This window comes from Gorilla gorilla, chromosome 1 (genome assembly GCF_029281585.2).
Source record: "Gorilla gorilla gorilla isolate KB3781 chromosome 1, NHGRI_mGorGor1-v2.1_pri, whole genome shotgun sequence".
Lineage (NCBI taxonomy): Eukaryota > Metazoa > Chordata > Mammalia > Primates > Hominidae > Gorilla > Gorilla gorilla.
Window position 1 is genome coordinate 227,078,636 of NC_073224.2, and position 12,650 is coordinate 227,091,285.

The 12,650-nt window shown below is 46.4% G+C and overlaps 1 long non-coding RNA gene and 1 pseudogene across 1 annotated transcript; both read right to left on the reverse strand.

The window, feature by feature from the left end:
* Positions 1 to 261: 261 nt before the first annotated feature.
* Positions 262 to 732, reverse strand: LOC129525080 (uncharacterized). The gene is made up of 2 exons (XR_008669134.2): positions 568 to 732; positions 262 to 471 (listed from the first exon to the last, which is right to left on the reverse strand). It is a non-coding gene; the product is annotated as an uncharacterized lncRNA (long non-coding RNA).
* A 1,727-nt stretch (positions 733 to 2,459) lies between these two features.
* LOC134758530 (PRAME family member 15-like) lies at positions 2,460 to 11,302 on the reverse strand (annotated as a pseudogene).
* Positions 11,303 to 12,650: the final 1,348 nt, after the last annotated feature.

Consider the following 12,650-nt stretch of genomic DNA (forward strand, 5'->3'; position numbering starts at 1 on the left):
GACGTGCGCCACCACGCCTGGCTAATTTTTGTATTTTAAGTAGAGAAGGGGTTTCTTCGTGTTGGTCAGGCTGGTGTCAAACTCCTGACCTCAGGTGATCCACCTGCCTCAGCCTCCCAAAGTGCTGGAATTACAGGCATGAGCCACTGCACCTGGCTCATAATAGTACATTTTTAAAAACACCATAAAATATAATCCTTGCAACACTCAATTATACCATCTGGTCTGATCTATCAGCAGATGGCACCCGAGACATACGGATTTGAAATTTTGATCTTATTATGAATGAATCCAGTCCAGAAATGCCAACCCTGCCGCCTGCTGGCTCCTGGGGCTCTGCTCTTTGGGGGAATCATGATGAAATTGTGGCAGAGAGTAGAAGTTGAGCCCCATTGCATGCCCTGAGTTCTTGTTGCCTCTCTATTATCATGAAAAGGAGGTGAGATTGAAAGATGAAAAATGCTGGGACTTCTGCTGAGAAGAGAAAAAAGAACAAGATGTATTGATCTTACTGTATGCCAAACACCATGCCAAGCCCTAAACATGAACCATCTCATTGGATCCTACCAAGGTCCCATAAGCTGTTGGACATCATCATCCTCATTTTACAGGAAGCCGAGGCTCTTGGCTAACATCCCTGACAGCAACACCAGCCCCTGAGTACTCAGCAGGATCCTTCACTTGGGTGGCCACTATGCAGGCTTCCTCAGCACAGGGAAGGTCACTCATCACCCACAGGCCCTTGATCGTTATCCATCCTTTGATGATGTCAGATTCCAGAACACGCTGCACTAGTCTCTTCCTTCATAGGGAGAGAGGGGAGGTGTTATGAGAAAAATCTCTCCTCAATCTGACCTAGCTCCCCAAAAACATGTAACTTTTAAAATGTCAGATGGAAATATTTAAAAAGTGTTACATGCCTGTATAGTTTTAGTATTTTACTTAAAGGGAATGTGGCTGTCTTTACTGGCTACAACCAGTTTAATTCAAGAAGGGCTGCTGGTCATCAGGGGAACAAGGGTTGGTGCGGCCCAGAGTCTCCAGCTAATACACAATATGGACATCTCCTTCCAGGGCAGCGGGAAGAGAGTGGCTCCTTGTGCAGTGAAGCTGACATCCACCAACTAAGGCTTCTGGAAGCATGTGGAGACTCACAGGGAGTGGGCAGGGTCTCAGCATCTGGCTAGCGGTGAAAGACCCTGAGAAGAGGGTGCTTTCCATGTGGATTGGCTCACTGTTCTTGCCCAGTAATGTTCCAGGCCTTTGGTGTCCACCTAGTGTGTATTAACCCACTGAACAGCCACAGAAACTAACAAGGAGTTAACAGACATCTAAAGAAGTGAAGAACTGGAGGAGGCCAAGCCAAGCGTGGTGGTCCACGCCTATACTCCCTGCATTTTGGGAGGCCAAGGCAGGAGAATCACAAGCTCAGGAGTTCCAGATCAGCCTGGGGAAGACAGCGAGGCCTTGTTTCTACTAAAAAAAAGTATCCAGGTGTGGTGGCTCACACAGCTGTAGTCCTAGCTACTCAGAAGGATGAGGTGGGAAGATCGCTTGAACCCAGGAAATTGAGGCTGCAGTGAGGTATGATTGTGCCACTGCACTGTAGCCTGAGTGACAGAAGACCATTAAAAAACAAAAACAAAAACAAAAGCCTGACACAGTGGCTCACACCTGTAATCCCAGCACTTTGGTAGGCCTACTTGCATGAATCACCCAAAGTCAGGAGTTTGAGACCAGCCTGGCCAACATAGTGAGGAAACCCTGTCTCTACTAAACATACACAGATTAGCTGGGCATGGTGGTGCATGCTTGTAATCCCAGCTACTTTGGAGGCTGAGGCAGGAGAATCATTTAAACCCCAGGTGGAGGTTGCAGTCAACTGAGATGGCACCATTGCACTCTAAACTCCAGATTGGGCAACAAGAGTGAAACTCTGTCTCAAATAAAAGAATGGGAGGAAACTGATTACAATAACCAAATTTCATTTAAATGCCTTGATTTTCTTGGGCTGCATCTTATTGATTGGACAACTCAGTCATTGCCTTTTGTTTTTTCCATCAATAACTGAAGATTCCTGAGGCTTAAACTGGAAAACAGGTTACTTAATAATAGAGGGCACCAGACAGATTCTGATCAGTTTTCCTTTATTTCTCATTGTTTCTTTACAACCATCCATGCAAGAGTAACTCCCTCAAGTATTCTCAAGCCTCCACTCTAGACATTCAGATTCCCATTTTCGACTCTACAGGACACAGGTCCCCAAAGTCCCATCGAATCCATGGCAACATTTCCCCCAAGTCCTGCCCCTGCTTGATCACCCTTCCTTTCCCACTTTCAGAGCCCATGTGTGAAACGATGGGTTCCGTGCTCCCTTTAGGATGTACCTAAGACCTAGGTTTTAGTTTCCAAGTGTCCAGAAGAAAGCGTTTGACATATCCATCCAAACAGGCAGGCATTCAACAGCAGTATTGATCTGCCTCCAGGTCATAAAATGACCTGTTGCCACAGTCAGGGCAGTAGTCAGTACAGAACAAGATCCTGTTGGGGTGCCTTAAGTCCCTCACTCTCTTCACCAGCTCAGCCCTAATCGGAGTAAATCTGCTCCAGCAGCCAGTACCATCAGCACCATAACTCTCCCGCGGGGCAGGATACACCTCCAGACATAAGTTTTTGAGTATGATTGTGTGGCTCAGCAGGTTCTCCAGGGTGGCCATGGAGATGGGATTTCCACAGAAGCTGAAGGTGTTGAGCTCAAAGCAGCGGCTCAGGGCAGGCAGGATGGCGTTGACTTGGGAGTCTATGATGCCACAGTCATCTAAATCCAGGTACTCGAGGGTGGCTGCAACATTTTCTAGGAGAATTTGGAGAGGCGCAAGACTGTAATTGGTCAGTCTGATGCCACTCAGGTCCAGGGTCTTTAGTTGACTGATACTCGGGCACTGGGATAGATGCTTCAAGTCTGATTCCAAAAGCACACAGTTAGTTATTGTGAGGACCTTTAACGAGGTCTTCAGACAGCTGGGGAGAGAGAGTAAGAAGTTAATTCTGGGGAATCATAGGGGTGAGTGGAGGGTGGTGGGGAATGGCTTCAAGGTAATGGATGGAGACCTTTTTGCCCAAGTCCAGGGTCATTCTGATGGCCTGATGGTCAACACTTAGGATGATGCGTGATGAAGAGCTTTGCCACCGAGGTCAATTCCACGTTAGACACGGCCCAGTAACTCACACCTGTAATCCCAGAACTTTGGGAGGCTGAGACTGGTGGATTACTTGAGACCAGCCTGCTGAACATGGCAAAACCTCCTCTCTACTAAAAATCCAAAAATTATCCAGGTGTGGTGGTGGGAGCCTGCAATTCCAGCTACTTGGGAAGCTGAGGCAGAAGAATCGCTTGAACCCAGGAGGTGTAAGTTGCAGTGAGCAGAGATCATGCCACTACACTCCAGCCTGGGTGACAGAGCGAGACTCTATTAAAAAAAAAAAGGAGAAAAAATAATTCCATTTGAGGCTGAGTCATTTCACCATCATTTATAGGAATGGATCAAGTTCACAGAATCCCTAAAGCTCCCTTTCCTCATCTGTCAGGCAGAAAACCACATCCCTGGGCCACAGGAGCCCAGTGGAGATTCAGGCATAAAGGACAAACCCAGGCAGGATCCTGCAACATCAGCTGGGGTGGGCGGGCTGCAGGCGTCCCTGACAAGCCTGTATCATCAGCAAAGCATCTATCACTTTCACCATTCTTTGTGCCTGCTCCCTGACCCTCTGTTTCAGAATCATGCATTGCCTAGGTAATTAATTTACCTGGAGCTCAAAAGAAACTTTTACAACAGGGAATTAGAGATGGGATCATTCATGTTCACCAAACTATGGGGCACAAAGCTCATTTTCTGACATGTGCAAGTTTGCGGAGCATTCCCCTCTTCAGTGCCCACTTCACTTCCCTACTTCATGTCATCTTCTTAATAATTATCTTGTTGGCTGGGCATGGTAGCTCTCGCCTATAATCCCAGTACTTTGGGAGTCCACGGTGGGTGGATCACGTGAAGTCAGGAGTTGGAGAATATCCTGGCCAACATGGTGAAACCCTGTCTCTACTTAAAATATAAAAATTAGCCAGGTGTGGTGGCTCACGCCTGTAATCCCAGGCACTCAGGAGGCTGAGGCAGGAGAATCGCTTGAACCTGGGTGGCAGAAGTCGCTGCAAGCTGAGATGTCACAACTGCACTCTAGCCTGGATGATCAAAGTGAAAATCCATCTCAGAAAAAAAAAGTTATCTTCTTTGTTTTTACTTTTATTTATTCATTTCTGACAGGGGTCTTGGGATGTTACCCAGACTGGTCTTAAACTCCTAGGCTAAAGCTATCCACTTGCCTCAGACTCTCAAAGTGCTAGGATTACAGGCATGAGCCACCGTCCCTGGCCTATTTTTCATCATCTTAACTTAGACACACTTCCTCAGGAAGAATTCAGAAAGGCACCCTCACTAGATCTGAACCCCCCAGTAGCTAGCTTCCTATTATGGCAGCCTCTCCATAGCATCTCCCCTAGCTGATCCCTCTGCCTTTATTGGGATGGTTGTGTGATACCCATTTCAGGACAGGGCCGCCAACAGGACAATGCATGGACATTCTAGTGTCCCCTTCACTGTTACATCCTCATAGGCTGGCTCACAGTAGATGCCCACTAGCGTTTACTGTAACAGGCTCTGCTGTGGTCTGCAGAGAAAGCTCACCACCCTCCCTCACCTGAGCAGCTGGTCCAGGTGGCCTTCGAGGAAAGAAACAGAGTTCCTATAAAGCTTTTAGAGGCAGCGCAGCTTGAGGAACTGAGTGGTGAACTGGGTAACAATCTCCTTCTTCTGCTCTGGGGAAACATAGCGAGAGAAACCCATGTGGGAGAGAACGAGCTTCTGAAGATTCCTCATGTGGCCCAGGTATGGGGTAAACTGTGTCAGGATGGGCAGTTTCCACCTGCAATTCACTTCCACATCCTGGATACAGTCTAGGTTCACCATTTTCAGGATGCTTCTGATATTGCGGAAGGGGATTCCCAAAATTTTCAGCTTCTTACAGCATAGGTGTAGTAAATCTCTCCTCTGCTTGACCCATAGAAGGAGGTAGGTGAGGTATTCATCCAGAGTCCTGTTCTTGAGCCAAAGGTCTACGAACACAGTCAAGGGCTGCTGTCCTCTCATCCTTGGACAGTCCTGCACTGCTTTTTTGTTCCTCTTGGCATTGAGGAAGCACCCATGGGCCATAGCTTCAGACCAAACCATCCAGAAGTTCTCACAGACATCCTGTAAATCCAGCACTTGAAGTTTCCACCTCCTGTGGGAAAATAGAGGTGAGACTCAGAATTTAAGAACTCGTTTCTGAACTTAAAACTCCACATCCTGGATAGCAGCTCCTCCCCTCCCTGCTTCTTGTCCCTCTCTCTGACTTTTCTTCACTCTGTTTTCCCCTTGGATCCTACCCACTTCCACATTTTTTGTTTTTTTTTTTTAGATCAAGTCTCCCTCTGTTGCCCAGGCTGGAGTGCAGTGGTGTGATGTCACCTCACTGCAACCTCTGCTTCCTGGGTTCAAATGATTCTCCTGCCTCAACCTCACAAGTAGCTGGGATTACAGGAACCCACCACCATGCCCAGCTAATTTTAGTATTTTTCGTAGAGTTGGGGTTTGCCATGTTGGACAGGCTGGCCTCCAACTCTTGACCTCAGCCTCCCAATGTGCTGGGATTACATTATGAGCCACCGTGCCTGGCCCAGTTCTCACTTTTCATGGTGCCTTTCAGTGCCATTAGAGGAGAGGTTCCTGTTACCTCCATGGACCTGGCATGGTCAGCAGTACTTTCCCTGAGGAGCTGGTGAATGGCCAAGTCCTCTCGGCTTCCTCACCACCACCATCCCCCCTTGGGCCTCCTCACTTCTCATGACCCAGCTGTTCCTTCGGTTGGACACCTGGGCCCTCCCCACCAGCCCACCTGGGCCACCTCACCTCGGACAAACCCCTTGGGTAAGCAGTGCATCAAGCCCATCGAGCACAGCTTGGAAGGCCTCCAGACAAGGCATCTTTATCAGAGGCCTCAGAGGGAGGCGGCGGAAGGGCCAGGCCTGCACCATCAGCTTCAGGGCCTCACAGTGTTTCCTGCTGAAGGCCTCCATGAACAGTGGGGGGAAAAGTTCCGTGGGCAGCTCCTCCAGGGTGGACATGGCCAAGGCTTGGTCCCTCAGCAGGCTCCACCCCGCAAGCTCCAGGAGTCTGGGTGGAGTCCAGATGCTCATCTTCATGAATCTGCAGGGAAAACTTCCAGAGGACAAACCCAGAGAAAAGGCATCACTCTCAGGACAAGCCCATGCAATCTCATCTTCTCCTATAGCCAAAGTCACTGCTCTGGCAATGGTGAAAGAGCCCTCAGTTTACTCCAATTCTGCTCTGTACTCAGTGGCCATTAAGCCAGCATTCTGCCCCTGCTGCATCAGCATGAGTGTCTCCGAAACAGTGAGGAAGCAGGGCCACCACTAGCCCTTCCTTTCTATCCAGTGCTCCATCCAGTGACTAGTGAGTGTGGAAGAACCTGAAAGTGAACCCCTCCTACCATTGGGGGAAACTACTAATTACTCAAGGTTCTAAAACAATGGGAATGGGAGTGTCACAAGCCTACATGCCCACATTTTCAGTTCCTACAAATAAGCTTGTTGGGAACATTCATGGGGCATCCCTAGAACAGGTTCTATTTGTTTTCTTTTCATTACTTAAGCTTGCTTTCTCTTTCTCTCTCTTTCTTCTTTCCTTCTTTCCCTCTCTCTCTCCCTTCTTTCTTTCTTGTCTTCTTTCCCTGCATCCCTTCTCTCATTCTCTCTGTCTTTCTCTCTCTCTCTCTCTCTCTCTCTCTCTCTTTCTGACAGGGTCTTGCTCTGTCACCCAGCCTGGAGTGTAGTGGTGGGATCTCAGCTCAGTGCAGCCTTGACCTCCCAGCTCAAAGGATTCTTCCTCCTCAGCCTCCCAAGTAGCTGGGACCACAGTTATGCATCACTACACCCAGCTCATCTTTTATTTTTTGACTTTTTGTAAAGACAGTGGGTTTCGCTATGTTGTCCAAGCTGGTCTTGAGCTCCTAGTCTCAAGCAATCTACCCCTCTTGGCCTCCCAACATACTGGGATTATAGGTGTAAGCCTGCGCCCCAGCCTTATTATTGAAAATTTCAGTGAGGAGCTTTGAAAGCTATGTGACACTGTTATGCATCATTCGCAAGATAGATGTTTCCAATGCACACCTCTTACACATATTCAAACTGAACCACTTTGGCTGGGTGCAGTGACTCACACCTGTAATCTGAGCATTTTGTGAGGCTGAGGCAGGTGGATCATCTGAGATCAGGAGTTCAAGATGAGCCTGGCCAACATGGTAAAACCCTGCCTCTACTAAGACAGCAAAAATTAGCCAGGTGCAGTGGTCTGCACCTGTAGTCCAAGCTACTAGGGAGGCGGAGGCAGGAGGATCACTTGAACCCAGGAGGCAGAAGTTGCGGTGAGCTCACATTATACCACTGCACTCCAGCCTGGGAAATAGGCTAGATTTAAAAGAGAGAGAGAGAGAGAGAGAGCTACATTTGATTAGACTTCTTAATCTCTAGCCAGTTAATCCTGACTGGATTTTTGGCTTTCTTAAAGATTAACTGATCGAATTAGATATTCATGCATCAAAGTGAAAGATTTAGGGATAGGGTGAAAGTCCAGGACTCATTCACTGATTCACTCCACAAACATGGAGTTTTACTAATGTGTGTCCTTCATAGTCCTGAGTGTGAGATAGGGCAGGGTTGAATCTCTTCCTGATATTAGACAGAAAGAAAGAAAACTTGAAAGTATCTTTGTTGAGGGATCCTTGGCCACATCAAATTTCTCAAAATATTTCAGAGTTAAAACAGTTTTCAAAGACAGAGATGACAGTTCCTAAGAAAACACAATAGAAAACTTCATGTATCCAGTGATCACCTGGGTGGCATAATTTTTTTTGGTGTTGAGGGAGCTGAGTCTCACTTCGTCGCCCAAGCTGGAGTGCAGTGGTGCCATCTCGGCTCACTGTTACCTCAGCCTCCAAGATTCAAGCAATTCTCATGCTTCAGTCTTCCACGTAGCTGGGACTACAGGCATCTACCCCCACACCCATTTCTCCATTTGGGTGGAAGAGGATGTGATTGGTTTAAAATTAAGGTCAAAGATCCTTTTATGTTAAGATTTTGTTTTTGTTTTTTGGACAGGGTATCTCTCTTTTGCCCAGGCTGGAGTACAGCAGTGGTGTGAGCATGGCTCACTGCATCCTCAGTCTTACGGGCTAAAGTGATTCTCCCACACCAGCCACCCAAATAGCTGGGGCTACAGATGCATGCCACCATGCTCGGCTAATTAAAATAAAAAAAATAGTAGAGGCCAAGCACCAGTGGCTCATGGCTCTAATCCCAGCATTTTGGGAGGCCAAGGCAGGTGGATCACTTGAGGTCAGGTGTTTGAGACCAACCTGGCCAGCATGGTGAAACCCCCCCTCCCACTAAAAATACAAAAATTAGCCAGGCATGGTTTCAGATGGCTGTGATACCAGCTTCTCTGGATGGAGACTGATGCATGAGAATTGCTTGAACCTGGGAGGTAAAGGTTACAGTGAGTTGAGATTGTGCCACTGCACTCCAGTCTGGGCAACACAGCGAGACTCCATACCCATCCTCAAAAAAAAAAAAACGTTGTGTAGAGGAGGGTTTTTGTCTTGTTGCCCAGGTTGGTCTCAAACCCCTGGGCTGAAATGATCCTCCCACTTTGGCCTCCCAAAGTGTTGGGGTTAAAGGCATGAGTCACTGCTCCCTTCAAGAATTCTGAAATGACCTAAACCAAAGCACAATCAACTTTTTTGAAACAAAGACAGAACTGTTTTTAGAGGAAAACATTCAAAGCTTCAAATTGTTCACATGAAGAAAAAAAAAGGACAGGATATAGCTCTGTGCCATCGTAGGCTGCACTGTCACCATCCCAGACCAGCTGACTGTAGGTCAGATGGGAGTGTCCTTATAGAAATTAGTGACTTACCAGATCTGGATGTAGCTTAGAAGGTGCTCAGACCTCAGGAAGAACCAGGCAGGAACTCCAGGCTTGAAGACTTTGGGTCTCTCCTGTGGGTCTTTAGAAGCTTTTATTGACCTTTCTAATCACAACTCCCACCCACGCCCCTCCACATATCCGCTGCTAGCTTCCAATCAAAAAGTGATATCTGATTGCATTTCTGAAGGTCCACCCAGTTAATCCTGATTGGGTTTTTGGCTCTCCCCAGATTAATGGATTGAATCAGATGTCCATTCATATCACATATCTATATTCAGTTCATGAAGCAAGAAATTCACAGTGTTAGGGATAGGGTAGAAGTCAAGAATACATTCATTCAAGTCCAGGTGAGGTTGCTCACTCCTGTAATCTCAGCACTTTGGGAGGCAGAGGCAGGTGGATTATCTGAGGTCAGGAGTTTGAGACAAGCCTGGCCAACATGGTAAAACCCTACCTCTAATAAAATTACAAAAATTAGCCAGGTGCGGTGGTCTGTGCCTATAGTCCAAGCTACTAGGGAGGCTGAGGCAGGAGGATCGCTTGAACCCAGGAGGCAGAGGTTGCAGTGAGTTGACAATACACCACTGCACTCCAGCCTGGGAAATAGGCTAGATTCAAAAAAAAAAAAAAAAAAAAAAAAAGAAAAAGAAAAAAGAGAGAGAAAAAGAGAGAACTACATTTGTACATTTGATTCGACTTCTTAAACTCTACCCAGTTAATCCTGATTGGATTTTTGGCTTTCTCCCAGATTTACTGATCGAGTTAGATATTCATCCATCGAAGTGAAAGAATTAGGGATAGGGTGAAAGTCCAGGGCTCATTCAGTGATTCACTCCATAAACATGGAGTTTTACTAATATGTGTCTTTCAAAGTCCTGAGTGTGAGATAGGGAAGGGTTGAATCTCTTCCTGACATTAGACAAAAGAAAAAACTTGAAAGTATCTTCGTTGAGGGATCCTTGGCCACATCAAATTTATCAAATATTTCAGAGTTAAAACGTTTTACAAAGACAGAGATGACAGTCCCCAAGAAAACACAATAGAAATCTTCATGTATCCAGTGATCACCTGGGTGGTATAATCTAATTTTTTTGGTGTGGGTGAAGCTGAGTCTCACTTTGTGCCCCATGCTGGAGTGCAGTGGCGCCATCTCAGCTCATTGTAACCTCCGCCTCTGAGATTGAAGCAATCCTCATGCTTCAGCCTTCCACGTAGCTGGGATTACAGGCATGCACCCCCACACCCATATCTCCATTCAGGTGGAAGAATTACCGAGAGGATGTGATTGGTTTAAAATTAAGGTCAAAGATCCTTTTTCGTTAAGATTTTGTTTTTGTTTTTTGGACAGGGCTTCTCTCTTTTGCCCAGGCTGGAGTACAGCAGTGGTGTGAGCATGGCTCACTGCATCCTCAATCTTCTCGGCTCAAGTGATTCTCCCACACCAGCCACCCAAATAGCTGGGACTACAGATGCATGCCACCATGCTCGGCTAATTAAAAAAAAAAAAAAGTAGAGGCCGAGCACCAGTGGCTCACGGCTCTAATCCCAGCAGTTTGGGAGGCCAAGGCAGGTGGATCACTTGAGGTCAGGTGTTGGAGACCAACCTGGCCAGCATGGTGAAACCCCTCCTCTACTAAAAATACAAAAATTAGCCAGGCATGGTGGCAGATGGCTGACACCAGCTTCTGAGGATGGAGACTGAGGCATGAGAATTGCTTGAACCTGGAAGGTAAAGGTTACAGTGAGTTGAGATCGTACCACTGCATTCCAGTCTGGGCAACACAGTGAGACTCCATCCCCGTCCTCACAAAAAAAATAACGTTGTGTAGAGGAGGGTTTCTGTCATGTTGCCCAGGTTGGTCTCAAACCCCTGGGCTGAAATGATCCTCCCACTTTGGCCTCACAAAGTGTTGGGGTTAAAGGCATGAGTCACTGCTCCCTTCAAGAATTTTGAAATGACATCAACCAAACAACAATCAACTTTTTTTAAATAAAGACAGAGCTGCATTTAGAGGAAAAAATTCAAGCTTTAAATTGTTCATATAAAAAAAAAAAGACAGGATACACTTCTGTGCCATCGTAGGCTGCAGTGTCAACATCCCAGACCAGCTGACTGTAGGTCAGATGGGAGTGTCCTTACAGAAATTAGTGACTTACCAGATCTGGATGTAGTCCAGAAGGTGCTCAGACCTCAGGAAGAACCAGGCAGGTACTCCAGGCTTGAAGACTTTGTGTCTCTCCTGTGCATCTTTAGAAGCTTTTATTGACCTTTCTAATCACAATTCCCACCCATGCCCCTCCACATATCCGCTGCTAGCTTCCAATCAAAAAGTGATATCTGATTGCATTTGTGAAGCTCCACCCAGTTAATCCTGATTGGGTGTTTGGCTCTCCCCAGATTAATGGATTGCATCAGATGTCCATTCATATCACATATCTATATCCAGTTCGTGAAGCAAGAAATTGACAGTGTTAGGGATAGGGTAGAAGTCAAGAATACATTCATTCAAGGGTGGGTGAGGTGGCTCATACCTGTAATCCCAGCACTTTGGAAGGACAAGGTGAGTAGATCACCTGATGTCAGAAGTTCAAGACCAGCCAGGTCAAAAAGGTGAAACCCTGTCTCTACAAAAATACAAAAATACAAAAATTAGCTGGACATGATGGTAGGCACCTGAAACCCAGCTACTTGGGAGGCTGAGGCAGGAGAATTGCTTGAACCCAGGAGGCAATGGTTGCAGTGAGCCAGAATTGTGCCACTGCACTCCAGTCTGGGTGACAGAGGGACATTCTGTCAAAAAATAAAAAAATCATTCATTCATGAACTCCACAAACACTGATGGTATTTTACTAATATGTGAACTTCATAGTCTTGAATGTGAGGCAGGGAAGGATTTGATCTGTTTATGACATTAGACAGAAAAATAAAATCTGAAAGTAGTGTTGTTAGGAGATCTTTGGCCACATCAAAATATAAAAATGCTTTATACTTTAAAAAGCTTTATAAAAACAGAGGAGTCGTCCTTACGAAATCAGAATAAAAATCTCAATGTATTGAATGGTCTTCGGGATTTTGTATAACCTAAGGTAGCGGATTACATGCTCGTGCTGGTGGAGGAGAGGTGCCACTGAGGGCGTGAGTGGTCTCAGGGCTTAGGTTAAGGCTTCTTTGGAAGAAATTGAAACCACATCGATAAACTTTATAAATTTAATCGGTGAAGAAGGGAGGGAGAGAAACAAAAATAAACCAAGCTTGCAACACATTCAGCATTCATCAGGAGGTCTTCTTGCTCTCTAACCTGGTTCCTCATGGTTGCTGGCAACCTACTGTTGCAAAATCATATAGACCTTAGATTACAGTTCCCCTTAACATCCCTGCAGACAACGATTTACGCATTGGAAAACATTAACTTTTTCATCTAAGATATTCTTTCAGGTTCTGCATGTCAGTGAAACTACTGATGCCAGCTGATCTGAAGGGCCCTGCAATGCACCAACTCACCAAAGAATGCAGTTTCTACATCCTGTTGACTTCTTCCCTCTTACCACTAT